Here is a 16,421-nt window from a genome sequence, read left to right on the forward strand (position 1 = left end):
GCACAGGAATGGAGCACCATCCCTGTGCCATGCAGACTGTCAGCGCTGGACAGGGAGAAGATAGTTTGGAAATGCACTGCACATGTCCAAAAAATCTTCCTGCTGTCTGGTGACCCGGATGGTGTCATAACGACATCGGGTCGTCATGGCAACATCCAGGAAGCCGCGGCAGACAGCGCTGGAGGCCGGAAGAGGAGGTGAGTACACCGATCACCTCCCCTTAGCCACCGCAATGCTACGATCGACTTCGATCGCAGCATTGCGGGGGTTGATGTGCCGGGAGCGGTGCGTGACCGCTCCCTGCACATAGCCCAGGGTGTCAGCTGTGACAATCAGCTGACACCCGGCGGCGATCGTGCCAGCAGAGCCTGTGTGCGGGCGAAATCGCCAGGGCGTATTAATCCATATCTGGTCCATAAGGCCCAGGGCACAGATACGTACTAATACGCCCTGTGTCGTAAAGGGGTTAAGTACTGATAATAAAACAATCAAAATCAATGAGAAATTGTAGTTTACAGGAAAAAATGTTAAAAAAACCTTCTATGCTGTATAATGACTTTTGTAAGGCAAAATTTAAAAAGGATTTAAAAAGAATAATATCAAGAACTGCCAAAAAATTGATGGAAGAGGGACTCCGATGCACCCTGTATTAGAAAATAAAGGAGGGCCTCATTTAACTTCTGTTCAAATTGTCAAAAATTACATTCAAACACCCTTGAAGGCACCAGCTGTAATGCCTCATAAAAAAATAAAAAAGTGTAGTTGTAGCACTTCTAAACTCATAAAGGCTCTGCACACAGTGCAAATCCAGGAAAAAATATATGGAGGGTCATCCAGCCATCCAAAGACCCCTGATAGGCAACAACTGGTGGGCCTCATTCAAATATTTTGAAAGTGTAGTTGATATACTGCTACACTCATAAAGGCTTTGCACAAAGTGCAAAGCCAGGAAAAAGTGATACGGAGAGTCATCCATACACCTTTGCATGCAACAATTGGAGAGCTTCCTTTAAATATTGGAGATTAAAAACACTTTATGTGCTTCTCTCATCTGGTGGTGTTGAAAAGTGGGGGCACTAAAATCCCTCTCAGACAAAACGCTAGCGGTGACGCAGCACAACACCTCCAAGGCATAGAGAGACAGCTCATGCTAGGTGTTCCGCTGTGAGACCCAATAGTTGAAGGTTACAGAGGAGCTAGGGAATATGCAGGTTTGGTGGCCAGGTATTGCTTTACCATTTTTAAAAAATGTTCCCTCCTTTTCAAAAATACCCGATCATCAGGCCCTGGATGCTGGGAAGGTGTCATTAAATTGGCCCAGACCATTGACAGTGTATGCCTGCCTCTGCTGTGTATCTCCCTGGCTTCTCCTACTTGGTTGGGCAAGGAAGCTTGTTAGCATTGTCTGATGGGAATTTTTTCAACATATTTTTCACAATGGCCTTCAGGTATAGCACAATTTTAGAAGACCTCTCTGCCTCAGGAAGGAGAAATGCAAAATTCTCCTTGTAGTGTGGGTATTGAAGCGTGAATAACCAGTACTCTTTTTGGCCAAGATAAATATAACGCGAGGGTCACGGAAAAGGCAGCGGAACAAAATGTCGCACATACAGTATGCGCAAAAGCTCCCTACAGCTAACACTTCCTTGTCTTCACTGTGATGACGACCATCTCCTCCTCTTCCCTCTCTTCCTCCTCATTCCCCTATTCAGCCCATCCACGTAGAAGAGACGGGATGAAGGCTGTGTGGGTACTAGCTTCTGTTGCGCTAGCAACTTGCTCCTGTTCCTCCTACTCCTCAGTCTCCACCTACTCATTGTTAGCCAATCTGTGCTGAGCAAATGAGATGAAGCTGCGCTGGGTAGTATCTCCCTGTCTCATGTCTTCCTCCATCTCCATCTGGTCTGCATGCATAGCTTCATGTTTAATTGTGAGCAGCAACAGGCACAGAAGCCGGATTGTTGCACTGATTATGGCGTCATTGCCGCTCACTATCTTTGTGGAGTCCTCAAAGTCTTGGAGAACCACACAAATGGCAGACAACTATGCCCACGCTTCAGTTGTTATGAGCAGAGGCTGACCAGAATACCAATGGGCATGTTGGAGCTGGTATTCCACAACAGGACTGTGATGCTCACATAGCCTTGCCAGCATGTGCAGTGTGGAATTTCAGCGCAAGGTTACGTTGCACACTAGTTGGTGAGCTGGTACTTTCATGTGCTGCAGCAGCACTGCCAGAGCTGCAGCAGCTGTAGCCGATTTTCAGAAATGGGCTCTGACACGGTGTACCTTGACCAGAAGTTCTGGCAAATCTGGGTATTTTTTCAGAAACCGGTGAACTACCAAGTTGAGCACGTGCTGAGCATGGTACGTGTGTGAGCTTGCTAAGCATCATAGCTGCACATTATCACACATAAACATGCCTGGTTGGATGCTCTGCGGCAAAAGCCAGATATGTCTGTTCTTCCTTTAAGTAACTCTACCACGGTGTGCGGTTTGTCTTCTAGACAAATAAGCTTCAGCAGAGAGTATTGCTGCTACGTTGAGGCAGCGTTGCCGAGATTCCAGCTTCCGGCTGATGTGAACGACGTGCTCTGAGATAACACATCAGAGATGGAGTAACTGATGTAGAAGGTGGAGGAAACCCTGATAGAAGTAGGGCCAGAAATCCTTGGTGTCAGAAGCACATGTGCTGTGCCAGGATGAGACTTGGCCCCAGCCTCCATATTGTTCACTCAGAGTGCCGACAGCGAAATGTAGCGTCCCTGGCCACAAGCGCTTGTCCACATGTCGGTTGTTTAGTAGACAATCTCATTAAGTGCATTGGTAAGGGCACGGCTGATGTTCTTGAAAACGTGCTGGTACACGGCGTGCATGCCACACCCAGAGAAAAAGTGTAGATGGGGCATGGCGGCGCTGAATGGCCGGAGGTATGCATAACGTATACATAGCCTCCAGTCCCCGCAGCACACAGTGCCTGCGCTGGGGGATTTCATAAGTCTGCAGTCACAGAGAGTGACCTCAGACTTATCACTTTTGACCGGACAACCCCTTTAATTATACAAGAATAAATGGGAAGTGCAAACATGTAGCACACATGTCATATATGTGTGCTACATATATGACATACACAACAATACAGTACAGTGAGTATATCATTATATTTCCTTAGGGGGATTTATTTGAGACCATACAGCGAGTGAAATGAGTATTAAACATGTCACCAATTTTCTAAGTAAATATATCTCTAAAGGTGCAATTGACTTGACATTCTCACCAGATGTCAGTAACAACCTATCCAATCCACACAGGCAAAGAAATCAAACTATAGATGTCCATAAATTAAGTTATATGTAAAAATGAGAAATGACACAGGGAAAAAGTATTAAACACATGAAGAAAGAGAGGTGCAAAAAGCTATTAGAAAGCGATCCTTAAACGAAGTGAAAAATCCTATCAGCTCGTTCAACTGATGGCCTATAAAAAGGCGTCTTATCATCAAGGTTACAAGAAACATTGTTGCAAAACATATTGATGGCATTAGTTACAGAAGAATTTCTAAACTTCTGAAGGTTCCAGTGAGAACTGTTGGGTAGTGATGAGCCACCCCCGTAGTGTTCGAGTTTGGTTCGGTTCGTCGAACACCCGTATGTTCACCGAACTGTTCGTCGAACTGTTCGTCGAACACCTTCGAACACCGTTAAAACCAATGGCAGGCAAACAAAAACACATAGAAACACATAGAAAACACATAGAAAACACTTCAAAGGTGTCCAAAAGCTGAAAAACTGCTCAGAAGACACAACTAACACATGGAAAAGAGACAAGTACATATAGTCATGTGAAAAGAAAAGAGGTGGAGGAGTAAAAGGAGGGGGAGACACAGATATAGGCATGTCATGCCCTTATAAAATCAAGAAAGGCTGGAGTAAAAATCTAAAATCAGCCTACCAACACCCAGATGTCGTGACAAGAAAATTAAAAAAAGAAATATCTTTAGGTAGAATGGCGGTTCCATTCAGAACACTTTCCTTACAAGACGTAGTGGTATCCCCGTTGTGAGTTGTGCCAAAAACGGAACCCAATACATTTGGACTAATCCACCATTTGTCATATCCAAGAGGCAGGTCCGTAAACGACAACATCGATGCGAAACCAAGTATAGTAGTATATACTGTACATCCTTTGACAAGGCTATCAGGCGGATCAAGAAGTTGGGAACGGTCACCCTAATGGCCAAAACAGACATTGATGCGGCGTTCCGGTTACTTACTACCTGTGCTTCCGAAAAGTGTCCACCTATTGGGCTGCTTCTGGGAAGGAGCATACTATATAGATCGCTGTTTGCCCATGGGGTGCTCCAGATCCTGCTCACTATTTGAGGTGTTTAGTTGCTTCCTCGAATGGGTTGTAATGGACGTTTCTAAGGGGGCACATATTATCCACTACCTCGACAACTTCTTATGCCTGGGCCTAAAAGATTCGCCACAGTGTGAATACACGTGGTAGTCCACCTGCGAGAAGGAGAGAGCTGGAGGGAGAGCGGACACCACAGAGCCGAGGGGTTAGATGGAGAACGGAAGAAGGAAAGAGGGCGAGGGAGGTAAGGGAGTAGAGTGGAAGGCCGACCTGAGCTCCCCCACGTTCCTGCTGGGCGGGAAACAGCCCTGGGAAGAAAACCCGCTTGGCCATCCCTTTGAGGTTACGGGCGCGAGTGGGCAGAGGGATTACGCTGGAGTTCGAAGCCGACATGGCCAGTCCGTTCTTGCCCGTGCGACCTCCGTGTCGCCAGGTTTGTGCCAGAGCCGCGGTGGACCCTGACGGCCTGTCCGCTGGTGGGTCGAGCCCCCCCGCGGTGGGGGGGAGTAACATCTGCAGATGAAAGACCATCTTCCAGCCAAACTAAGATGTCTACTTCTTTTCGTGGACAATGTGATATGATCCCTTTCTTATGGACACGCCCATCTCTACAAATTCCAGATGAGGTACAAAAACAGCAGGTGCTTCAACGGATATCAAGTACTCCTTCAAGTGGGCTCTCCTCCACCTCAACTTCAACATCACAAATACTCCAGTCCTCAGAGGTGTCACCCCAATCGCACTTGCTTCCTCATATCTCCCAAGTCTCCAGCTGCCCGTCTGAGTATGGAGCAACACAGATGGTTGAGTCTGCACAGCTGTTTACTCATACTATAGCCTGGGAAACGGAGGTCTGCTCCAGAGCTTCTGTTAATCCAGACGAGGAAATGATCTGCACTGATACCCAGAATCTTTATGAGTTGGATCCAGGACCAGATGAAGAAGGTTTTGAGCATAATGTAGACCCTTGTTCCCAAACTGTAACTCCTGTTGGTGGAGACAATGATGAAGACGATGATGAGACTCAAATACATGATTGGAGCGACAACTTGACTTTTCGGTCAGGGCAGGAAGAGGTTGGCTCTGAGGACGACGGGTGTGAGAACACACAGGGTGATGATGACGAGGTTGGAGATCCCACTTACTGTCAACCCACAGTCAGCCAGTCGATGAGGTCAGCAGAGGAGGTGGAGGAGGATGTGACTAGCCCAGGGGATGGGGATGACTCGGTACCCGGGCCTTTGCCTGGCCTTTGGGATGTCGCGCTGGTCGGCTCCCGGGCCCGTACCCTGGAGTCACTCTTTAAAAGGGTGGATAATTGTTAATTTTATAAGAGTTCGTAACGCCACCTGTGGTATCTGGTGAGAAGCACCAGCGCTGCAGCAGTCCACTGAGGCCGGTGATAAGGCAGCTCGATGGTATAGCTCCCCACAGGTGGAGCTAGGCCTCAGAAAAGCGTATGCAGGGGGAATGCAGGACAGGCGAGACCCAGCTGGGTCAGAGCAAGAACGGGAACGGACACGGTAGTCACTTCAGTACCTTTTACTGGTGGAATTTCAGGCACATCCCGGAGCACTGTAGGGTGAAGGGTGCATATCAGGATCCTCCCCAATGAGCGGGTGTAGGGCCTCCTGTTTCTTGCTTCAGCGTAGTAAGTTTCTGACCCTCCTGGAGATAGGCCTAACTTTGTCTCTATCCGGCGCTGGCTGACCTTGTGGTAGGGCCTTGTCTTGGAGTTCACACTCCCAGTATGCGGGGCCTAAGCGTCTCCTGGCTCTGTTACGTATCAGCACCTTAGCGATCCAGGGACTTGTAGTTCTCCAGGGATTCCGGTTATACCTTACTGGGTCAGCTTGCCGCGCTTCACCGATCTTATGGCGCCGGCACGCCTTAAGCTCTAACTGGGCTCCCTGAATCTAGCTAACAGGAGCCTCTTGCTCCACTGCTGAACTATACACTAAGTTCTCTAGACTAGACTGAGCTCCACTGCAGACTGACCTCTCTTAGGCTTCTCTACTGCAGGAACTCTTCAGAGGAACTGAACTGCCTAGCTCCACCTTCCCTATTTATATCCCTAACGAGCTCCCTGTGCTGGTCTGAGGTGGAAGGTGGAGATGTGTGAATGTTTATGGGGGCCTCTTGTGGAGGATTCCATCAATGCACTCTTCTAGGATCTGTGATACCAAGTGCAGCTGGGCGTCACAGATGCTATTGATGACGAGGTTAGGTTGCGCCTTCCTGGACAGAGACGGAGTACTGGAAGCACATCAACAACTGCATCCTCAACCACAACTCTGCCTCTGACCACGAGTCGTAGTGGCTCTTCTGGTCGCATGGGCTCTAAGCCTTGCATAGCCTGGGCATTTTTTCAGATCGATAAGGATGACCCAACTCGTGTTATCTGTAATATTTGTCACCAAAAGCTAAGTAGAGGCCAAATAATCCATAGTTTGAGTACTTCATGCATGAACCGTCACATGGATATGAAGCATAAGTTGCAATGGGAAGCTGACTGTGCTACAATGCGGCCTAGCGGGCCATGCCAACCACCGTCTGCCCCATCTTGTGCATCCGCGGCCTCTTCATCCTCTGTGACTGGGGGGACAGGAGTCACACATGTTTTTGGACGCAGACCTGCCACTTCTTTACCCGCAACAGCTAGTGTGATTGGCAGGTCATCATTTCATTTGGAAGTGGAAAGACCAGCTGGTGTTGAGCGCTCTCCGACATCGAGAGCACCACCTTTGGCTCAAGGTAACCTAACTTCTCCGCATGCATCTTCCTCACAGACCGGCAAGTTTGCCGGGGACACCCTTCTCAACCCCGTCTAAGCACAACAGCCAGCCCTCGGTCCCTCAGATGTGGACAAGTAAAAGACCATTTCCTCCTAGCCATGACAAAGCTAAGAGGTTGAATTTCACCATCTGCAAGCTGTTGGCTACAGAAATGCTGCCTTTCCGCCTGGTGGACACAGAGGATTTTCGAGACCTTATGTCCGTCGCAGTGCCCCAGTACCAGATGCCCAGTCGGCACAACTTCTCAAAGAAAGGTGTGCCTGCGCTCCACCAGAATGTCGCACACAACATCACCGCTTCTTTGAGAAACTCTGTGTGTGACAGGGTGCATTTCATCACAGACACTTGGGCGAGTAGGCATGGACAGGGGCGTTACATGTCGCTGACTTATCACTGGGTAACTATGGTGACAGCAGGACAAGGGTCTGCTGTCCAAGTCTTGCCGTCCCCAAGAGTTGTTCGTCAATCCTCTTTATCTAGATTTTCCTCCACTGCTTCTGCCTCCTCAACCCCCTCTCGGTCCTCCACCTGCACCCAAAGCCTGTCTGGTAATGCCACCCGCTTTCTAACTGCACAGAAGGAATCTTGCACACCTCCTTACTATGCTGGCAACAGGGCTCAACGGCATCAGGCGCTGTTTACTTTGAAATGTCTGGGAAATGTGAGTCACACAGCTGAGGAGCTGTGGTCAGCTCTGGAGACCCAGTTTCATGAATGGTTGTCTCCACTAGACCTGCAACCAGGGAAGGCCGTGTGCAACAATGCTGCAAACCTGGGTGCGGCCCTTCGCCGGGGCAATGTCACACACGTGCCTTGTATGGCTCACGTGTTGAACCTGGTTGTCCATCAATTTTTAGCCCACTATCCCTGACTAGATGGCCTTCTGCAGACGGCACGGTCGCTGTGTGCTCACTTCCGCCGTTCGCATCCCGCAGCTCAACGACTTACATCTCTACAGAAGTCGTTGGGCCTGCCAGTTCAACGGCTGAAATGCGATGTGCTGACATGGTGGAATTCAACTCTGCACATGTTGCAGCGACTGTGGCAGCACCGACAAGTCCTGGTGCAATACGTTCTGACGTATAGCCTGGGTGAACGAGATCCACAGGTAGGGCAAATCAAGCTGCAAGAGTTGTCTCAGATCAGGGACCTATGAAGTTGACAAGCCCCCTGGGCTGTGGGGTACCCGGAGCCAGGCCAGTAAATGCTGGCGGTTGTAGTCACTGTGGCGGTGACCCGGTCCATGACCCTGGGTGGTCAATCCAAGGGTAATTTGTTTGTATGGGTTTTATAATGTCCGACTACGCCACCTATGGAGTGCGGCCAAAGGGGCCGCCGCTGCGGAACAGTCTTCTGAAGCTGGTGGTTTTGCAGCAATGGTATTATTACTCCACACAGGAAGAGTGTAGCTTCAGGGCAGTGTGGGTGGATGATGGTGGTTGTAGTGCAGGGAGTCAGTAATGAACACAGGGTCCGTGTGATGCAGTCCCATGATCTTTCCTCACAGTTGTTGCAGTCCAGATTACAGGTACCAGAGCAATCTCCCCCGTCGTGCTGTGCATACTCAGTGAGGGTCTCAGTCCTCCCCCAGATAGCTCTGGAGTACTTAGCAGGACCCCCTTCTGTGTGTCCTTTCTCTGGCCTTCTCCCTGCACCTCACACCCAGTGACACTTCTATCCGGTATCCTCGGGCCTTGGCGGGCGACGTGTGTTCTGTCCCCTGGGTCCTATGTGGCTACCTTCTTAGTGAGACTGGTGTGGACTTTGGCCTGCAGTACATGAAATGCTGCAGCCTCCGGTTTCTAGTTGAGCCTTGCTGTTTCTCCGCTCGTTGAGGGACCGGTTCCCCTTATCTGGCCTGACCCCTCTACCTCCTGGTAACAGCGGGCATACGGGTGGCCTTCTGCACGGCCCGTACCCCTAGGGTCACTTCGGTTCCTGGAGCCTTCCTGCTCCCACTCCTCTCTTCTCTCCTTCAGTCCTGGGCCTCCCAGGCTAGGCCCGCCTCCGGAGCTGAGCTCATGCAGAGCCTCTGCTCCTGTCACTTCTCTTCCTCTGACTGGCTTGCTCTTTCAAAGATGGCTTCCTATTTATACTCTCCCTGTCATGTGGACCCTCCCGCCAGCTAGGAACCTGGGACTGTGCTCTCCCTTAGAAGCAATCTCACCGTACCCCCACTGCGAGTATGTGTTGGATGCAGGTGTTAGGGTCCCGAGCCATACTCCTTCCTTATCTGAGGGTGAGATACCACACCTCTGGGTGAGATGCAGTACCTCTTTGGCGACTGAACCCTCAGGGGCGCCACACACCCTTCTGCACAGTTTTGAAATGGCGACGAAGATGTTTAGTGCTGACGATGCCATTATCAGCATGACTATTCCGGTGATTTACATGCTGGAGCACACGTTAAACAGAATTCAGAGTCAGGTGGTGGGACAAGAGGAGGTGGAGGAAGAAGAGGAGGAGTCGTATGCGGAAGGGATAACATCTCCAAGGTCTAGACGGTCGGCAGAACCAAGGCAGCAGGCATGGGAGGGTGGGGAAGAGGGATTAACCAGGGCGCATGGTAGCAGCCAAACTGTTGAGGAAGGTGCAGGAGACGAGGAAGAAGTGGAGGACAAACTGGCAATGGGCATGTAAGACTCATCAGATGAGGGAGACCTTGATCACATTTCTGTTGTGTGAGGTTGGGGGGAGAGGGCAGAGGAAGGAAGCATGATTCTTACCTCGCTAGCAACACAACAAGGACTTGGTCCTCCTGGATGCGCAAGACACATGAGTGCCTTCTTGCTGCACTACCTGCAACATGACCCTTGGATTGTCAGAATTCGAAGTAATCCCGACTACTGGGTTGCCACACTCTTAGATCCCCGGTACAAAAGTAAATTTGCCAAAATAGTTCTTGCCATAGAAAGGGATTCACGCATGCAGGAGTATGAGCAGAGGCTGTTGCCTTACATGTGCTTTTCCACAAAACACCAGTGGTGCACGTAGTGAATCTCACAGTTCTAACTTGCAAACTGTGGGACTGTCGAGTCTTCATCACTCAAACCGTAACAGTAACACAGTATCTGCTGGTAACAGCAATTTAATGGAATCGTTTCACCACTGTTTTAGACCATCCTTTGCAAGGCCACAGGAGACAAGGAGTCTGACACATAGTCAACGCCTAGAGAGGATGGTACAGGAGTATCTCCAAGTGAACATCGAAGCCATGACTATGTCACTGGACCCTTGCTCATTTTGGGATTCCAATCTGGAAAAATGTCTGGAGCTCGCCACTCATGCCTTGGAGATCTTGTCATGCCCTGCAGCCAGCGTTCTCTCTGAAAGTGTGTTCAGCGCTGCTGGTGGTGTGCTGACAGATAAGCTCACGCGGCTGTCCACTGAGAATGTAGACAGACTCACATTCATAAAGATGATCAAATCATGGATCTGCAAGGACTTTTCTACCCCTGTGTCATCCTGGGGAGACTAAATGCTTGAGGATTTGGTAAAATCACCTCACCAAGCGTTTTAAGCAACTCTGGGGCAATTGATGCCACTTAAGTGGTGTCTGTGCCACAATTTTTGGAAAAAATGGAGACTCTTTTTGGAGTCCCCTTGCTGTGTTTTACGTGACGCTGGCATCGTCAATTCCAGGTGGGTTGGGTCGCCCCCCCCCATTTTAACTGAAAGAAACTACATACACTATGGCTTGGGGTAACACAGATGGTTGAGTCTGAAGAGCTGTTTACTCAGATGTCTGCTCCAAAGCTTCAGTGTCTGCTAGTCAGCGTAGAATTTTTAACTGCATCTAGCCTAGGCAATACTTTGGGCGTAGTAGCCCAGCTGCGAAGCAAGCTGCACCGCCTGTGTATCGAATAAGAATTTTTAAATGCATCTAGCCTATGCAGACTGTGGGGACCTCCAACCAAACCCAGATGCTCAGCCCCCCTACCGCCCCCCTTTCCTTGACAATACAATAATGTAACTCTTACAACTGGATGGGTGAGGATCGGTCACAGCTTTATTAACTCTTTATACTCATTCCATTAGAAAGGCATTTTATTTCTAAAATAATTCAGCTTGTTGCAGCATTCCCTGGGTCTCCACAACGGCAAGTTTGCCAACTAGTGTAACTCTCCAACATGTCCTTTCTATTTCCAGGCCACGGAGGATCCTGCGTACTCGTATGCAGGACTCTGACCCCCATCCATCACTCTTACCGCTTCTTCCACTCCGTCCTGGAGTTCTGACAGGAATATGTCCAGTCCAATATCCATTAAGTGAACACCGTCGGGCCGTATGAGGCCTGCTTTATCTGCTACCAGTTGTCGGTGTTGTATCACTACACCGCCTCTGTCTCTTCTAAATTTTGCCATCCGAATATTTATTACCCGCCTTGTCCGTTCGATGGCCGTGATGTCTCGCGCACCTTGCCATACCACTATCGGCACACTCAATGACCATACTATAGTTAGTTTTGTGAAAAATTCTCTGAGGCGCTCAGTGTCTAGTTTCATTATTGACATTAGTTATGCGCTCTTGTGATGACCTAGGTCGTTTCCCCCGGCCTGTATAACTAAGATGACCGGACCTCTTGCCTCTCTACCTACCTTGATTACCTCCATTAGTACCTGTGGCCATAGCAGGCCTCTAATACCTCTCCAGTTGAAATATGTGTTATGAAACTCTAATTTCCTCCAGCCTGGGCGGACTTTCGCCCTTTTTTCTGCCCAATATATATACACGAGTGGACTATCACCCACACTGTTGGCTTAGCGTCACCTGTAAAAGAAACAAACCACGTTAGGATAACAAGTCGGGTCTTATGTATCTTGCCAAACACGTGGATCGCCATCTCCCTATCCTCTGAACTTCCGTTTCTGACAGTCCTGCTCTTGCTGCTTCCATGGCCACGCCTATGCGGAATGAGTGTGTCCCGTAATCTTTGGGATGGTTCCCTGCCGATGTTATGCATTTATTAAATATAGCTTGGAACTGGTATCTTGATAATGGCATTCCATCAATGTGTGATAGGAAGAAATTACTTTGTGATCTGATGGTTTTTACTATTGTTACCCGACTCAGTGTACCGTTTGTGGGTTGGAGAAGTACCCAAGTGCCCCTGCCCGCTGGAACCGTTTTTGATTGGCGTATGCGTAGACGTATTGCATTATTGGCTATGACTACGTCCTGGTGTAATAAGCCTCCACTGGTGGTAATTTTGGATTGAGGGACTAATTCGCTTATGCATAGCGCCCCGAAGAAGGCGATCGCAAATGCAGTAGAGAGTAGTGTTGCTTCAAATTGTGAGTGTCATGATAATCGTGTTAGGGATATGATGTGAGAAATCAGTTTTAGAGACACGGGACTTGACGTCTACACTCCTGACTTGGCTGACCACTTTTCCACCCTTTTATGGATTGTCTGATGATTAATCTCTTTGTCTCATCTCCCCAATTCAGTAGTTGGAAGTGAAATGCTACTCCGGTCAGACACCGCTGCGCTGACGCCCCTGATATGCCCCTCATCATTAGCTGGTGGAGAAATTCTATGGTGACTTGTAATCTGGCTTGTTCACGTTGGTCAACCCGTCTGCCTGCTGCTAGTCATGTCCACTCTTCCCATGCCTTACTGTATGCTTGCCACGTCGACGGGGCAACTGACGCTCTGATAAATGGCATCAACTATTCGCCACTAGATCCCATAGGGAGGGTGGGCAACTGTTGCCCGATGGGTGGGCGTTGGGGAGTAGCTCTGTGAAAATCTGTCAATTGAATTGTGATAAAGCGTTAGTAGCAGCTTTAGACCCCTCAGCATCGTGGCTAGCGCGTACCCATACATTGTGTTTTAGGCACAGGAATGCTAGCCGGCGTAGTAGGCCTAGCACTGGGAGAGACGATGATGCCATCTTATTAATGCAGAGCGCTAGGTTGGTCGTTTTTGTTATGAAGCGTATATTTTTGTTAGCCAGGCGCGCGCCCCATATTTCTATTGCTACCACTATTGGGAAGAAAAAAATTTTTCCGGGCTAGATGCAGCTAAAAATTATTTTTAATTTCAAAGCTGGTGGAGCTTGGTATAGATGGCCTAATACAATGAGTACCACACACTGCTACTATTCCCAAAATTATTTCCAGGCAAGATGCAGCTAAAAATTATTATTAATTTCAAAGCTGGTGGAGCTTGGTATAGATGGCCTAATACAATGAGTACCATACACTGCTACTATGCCAAAAATTATTTTCCAGGCAAGATGCAGCTAAAAATTATTAGTAATCTGAAACTTGTGGAGCTTAGTATAGATGGCCTAATAGAATGAGTACCACACACTGCTAATATGCCCAAAATTATTTTACAGGCAAGATGCAGCTAAAAATTATTATTAATTTCAAACCTGGTGGAGATTGGTATAGATGGCCTAATAGAAAGAGTACCACACACTGCTACTATGCCCAAAATTATTTTCCAGGCAAGATGCAGCGAAAAATTATTAGTAATTTGAAAGCTGGTTGAGTTTAGTATAGATGGCCTAATAGAATGAGTACCACACAATGCTAATATACCCAAAATTATTTTACAGGCAAGATGCAGCTAAAAATTATTATTCATTTAAAAACTGGTGGAGCTTGGTATAGATGGCCTAATACAATGAGCACCACACACTGCTACTATGCCCAAAATTATTTTCCAGGCAAGATGCAGCTAAAAATTATTATTAATTTCAATCCTGGTGGAGCTTGGTATAGATGGCCTAATAAAATGAATACCACACACTGCTACTATGCCCAAAATTATTTTCCAGGCAAGATGCAGCTAAAAAATATTATTCATTTCAAACCTGGTGGAGCTTGGTATAGATGGCCTAATACAATGAGTACCACACACTGCTACTATTCCCAAAATTATTTTCCAAGCAAGATGCATCTAACAATTATTAGTAATCTGAAAGCTGGTGGAGCTTAGTATAGATGGCCTAATAGAAAGAGTACCACACACTGCTAATATGCCCAAAATTATTTTACAGGCAAGATGCAGCTAAAAATTATTATTAATTTCAAACCTGGTGGAGCTTGGTATAGATGGCCTAATAGAATGTGTACCACACACTGCTACTATTCCCAAAATTATTTTCCAAGCAATATGCAGCTAAAAATTATTAGTAATTTGAAAGCTGGTGGAGCTTAGTATAGATGGCCTAATAGAATGAGTACAACACACTGCTAATATGCCCCAAATTATTTTACAGGCAAGATGCAGCTAAAATTATTATTAATTTGAAAGCTGGTGGAGCTTAGTATAGATGGCCTAATAGAATGAGTACCACACACTGCTAATATGCCCAAAATTATTTTACAGGCAAGATGCAGCTAAAAATTATTATTAATTTCAAAGCTGGTGGAGCTTGGTATAGATGGCCTAATACAATGAGTACCACACACTGCTACTAGCCCAAAATTATTTTCCAGGCTAGATGCAGCTAAAAATTATTATTAATTTCAAACCTGGTGGAGCTTGGTATAGATGGCCTAATACAATGAGTACCACACACTGCTACTATGCCCAAAATTATTTTCCAGGCAGATGCAGCTAAAAATTATTAGTAATTTGAAAGCTGGTGGAGCTTAGTATAGATGGCCTAATAGAATGAGTACCACACACTGCTAATATGCCCAAAATTATTTTACAGGCAAGATGCAGCTAAAAATTATTATTAATTTCAAACCTGTTGGAGCTTGGTATAGATGGCCTAATACAATGAGTACCACACACTGCTACTATGCCCAAAATTATTTTCCAGGCAAGATGCAGCTAAAAACTATTAATAATTTGAAAGCTGGTGGAGCTTAGTGTAGATGGCCTAATAGAATGAGTACCACACACTGCTAATATGCCCAAAATTATTTTACAAGCAAGATGCAACTAAAAATTATAATTAATTTCAAAGCTGGTGGAGCTTGGTATAGATGGCCTAATACAATGAGTACCACACACTGCTACTAGCCCAAAATTATTTTCCAGGCTAGATACAGCTAAAAGTTATTATTAATTTCAAACCTGGTGGAGCTTGGTATAGATGGCCTAATACAATGAGTACCATACACTGCTACTATGCCCAAAATTATTTTACAGGCAAGATGCAGCTAAAAATTATTATTAATTTCAAACCTGGCGGAGCTTGGTATATATGGCCTAATACAATGAGTACCACGCACTGGTACTATGCCCAAAATTATTTTACAGGCAAGATGCAGCTAAAAATTATTAGTAATTTGAAAGCTGGTGGAGCTTAGTATAGATGGCCTAATAGAATGAGTACCACACACTGCTAATATGCCCAAAATTATTTTACAGGCAAGATGCAGCTAAAAATTATTATTAATTTCAAACCTGTTGGAGCTTGGTATAGATGGCCTAATACAATGAGTACCACACACTGCTACTATGCCCAAAATTATTTTCCAGGCAAGATGCAGCGAAAAATTATTAGTAATTTGAAAGCTGGTGGAGCTTAGTATAGATGGCCTAATAGAATGAGAACCACACACTGCTAATATGCCCAAATTATTTTACAAGCAAGATGCAGCTAAAAATTATTATTAATTTCAAAGCTGGTGGAGCTTCGTATAGGTGGCCTAATACAGTGAATACCACACACTACTACTATGCCCAAAATTATTTTCCGAGCTAGATGCAGATAAAAATTATTTGTAATTTGCAAGCTGGAGGAGCTTAGTATAGATGGCCTAATAGAATGATGCTATGCCCAAAAGGTTTTACTTGGCTAGGTGTAGTAAAAAAAATTGTATTCTATACACAGGTGGTGTAGCTTGCAACACAGATATGCTACTCCACTGACTAACACACACTGCAAGAGGCCAAAAAGGATTTGCTTAGCTAGATTTAGCTAAATGCTGTGAAAAACACTTGCACAGCACTGGCACAGACCTGCCTGGCAAAAAGTCGTAGGAAATGCTGTAAAATAGTCCTCAAAAGGACTGCAATTACAATTAGTCCCTACTTCCAACCTATCTATTTCAGAGCACAGACCTGCCTGCTAAAAGTCGTAGGAAATGCTGTAACCTAGTCCTCAAAAGGACTGCAATCACAACTATTCCCTACTCCCAAGCAAACTGTATATTTCAGAGAAAATTGGCTTGATATTAACACTGAAAGTATAGCACACACAGCAACAGCAGTGCCGTCTAACACGCAGCTGCAGCAGTGAGAAAATGGTGGCGACGGGGAAAATGGCTGGGTCTTATAGGGCAAGGACATGTG

Source organism: Phyllobates terribilis, unplaced genomic scaffold, assembly GCF_046119375.1.
Source record: "Phyllobates terribilis strain yellow unplaced genomic scaffold, ASM4611937v1 Scaffold_1__5_contigs__length_1240528914, whole genome shotgun sequence".
Classification (NCBI taxonomy): domain Eukaryota; kingdom Metazoa; phylum Chordata; class Amphibia; order Anura; family Dendrobatidae; genus Phyllobates; species Phyllobates terribilis.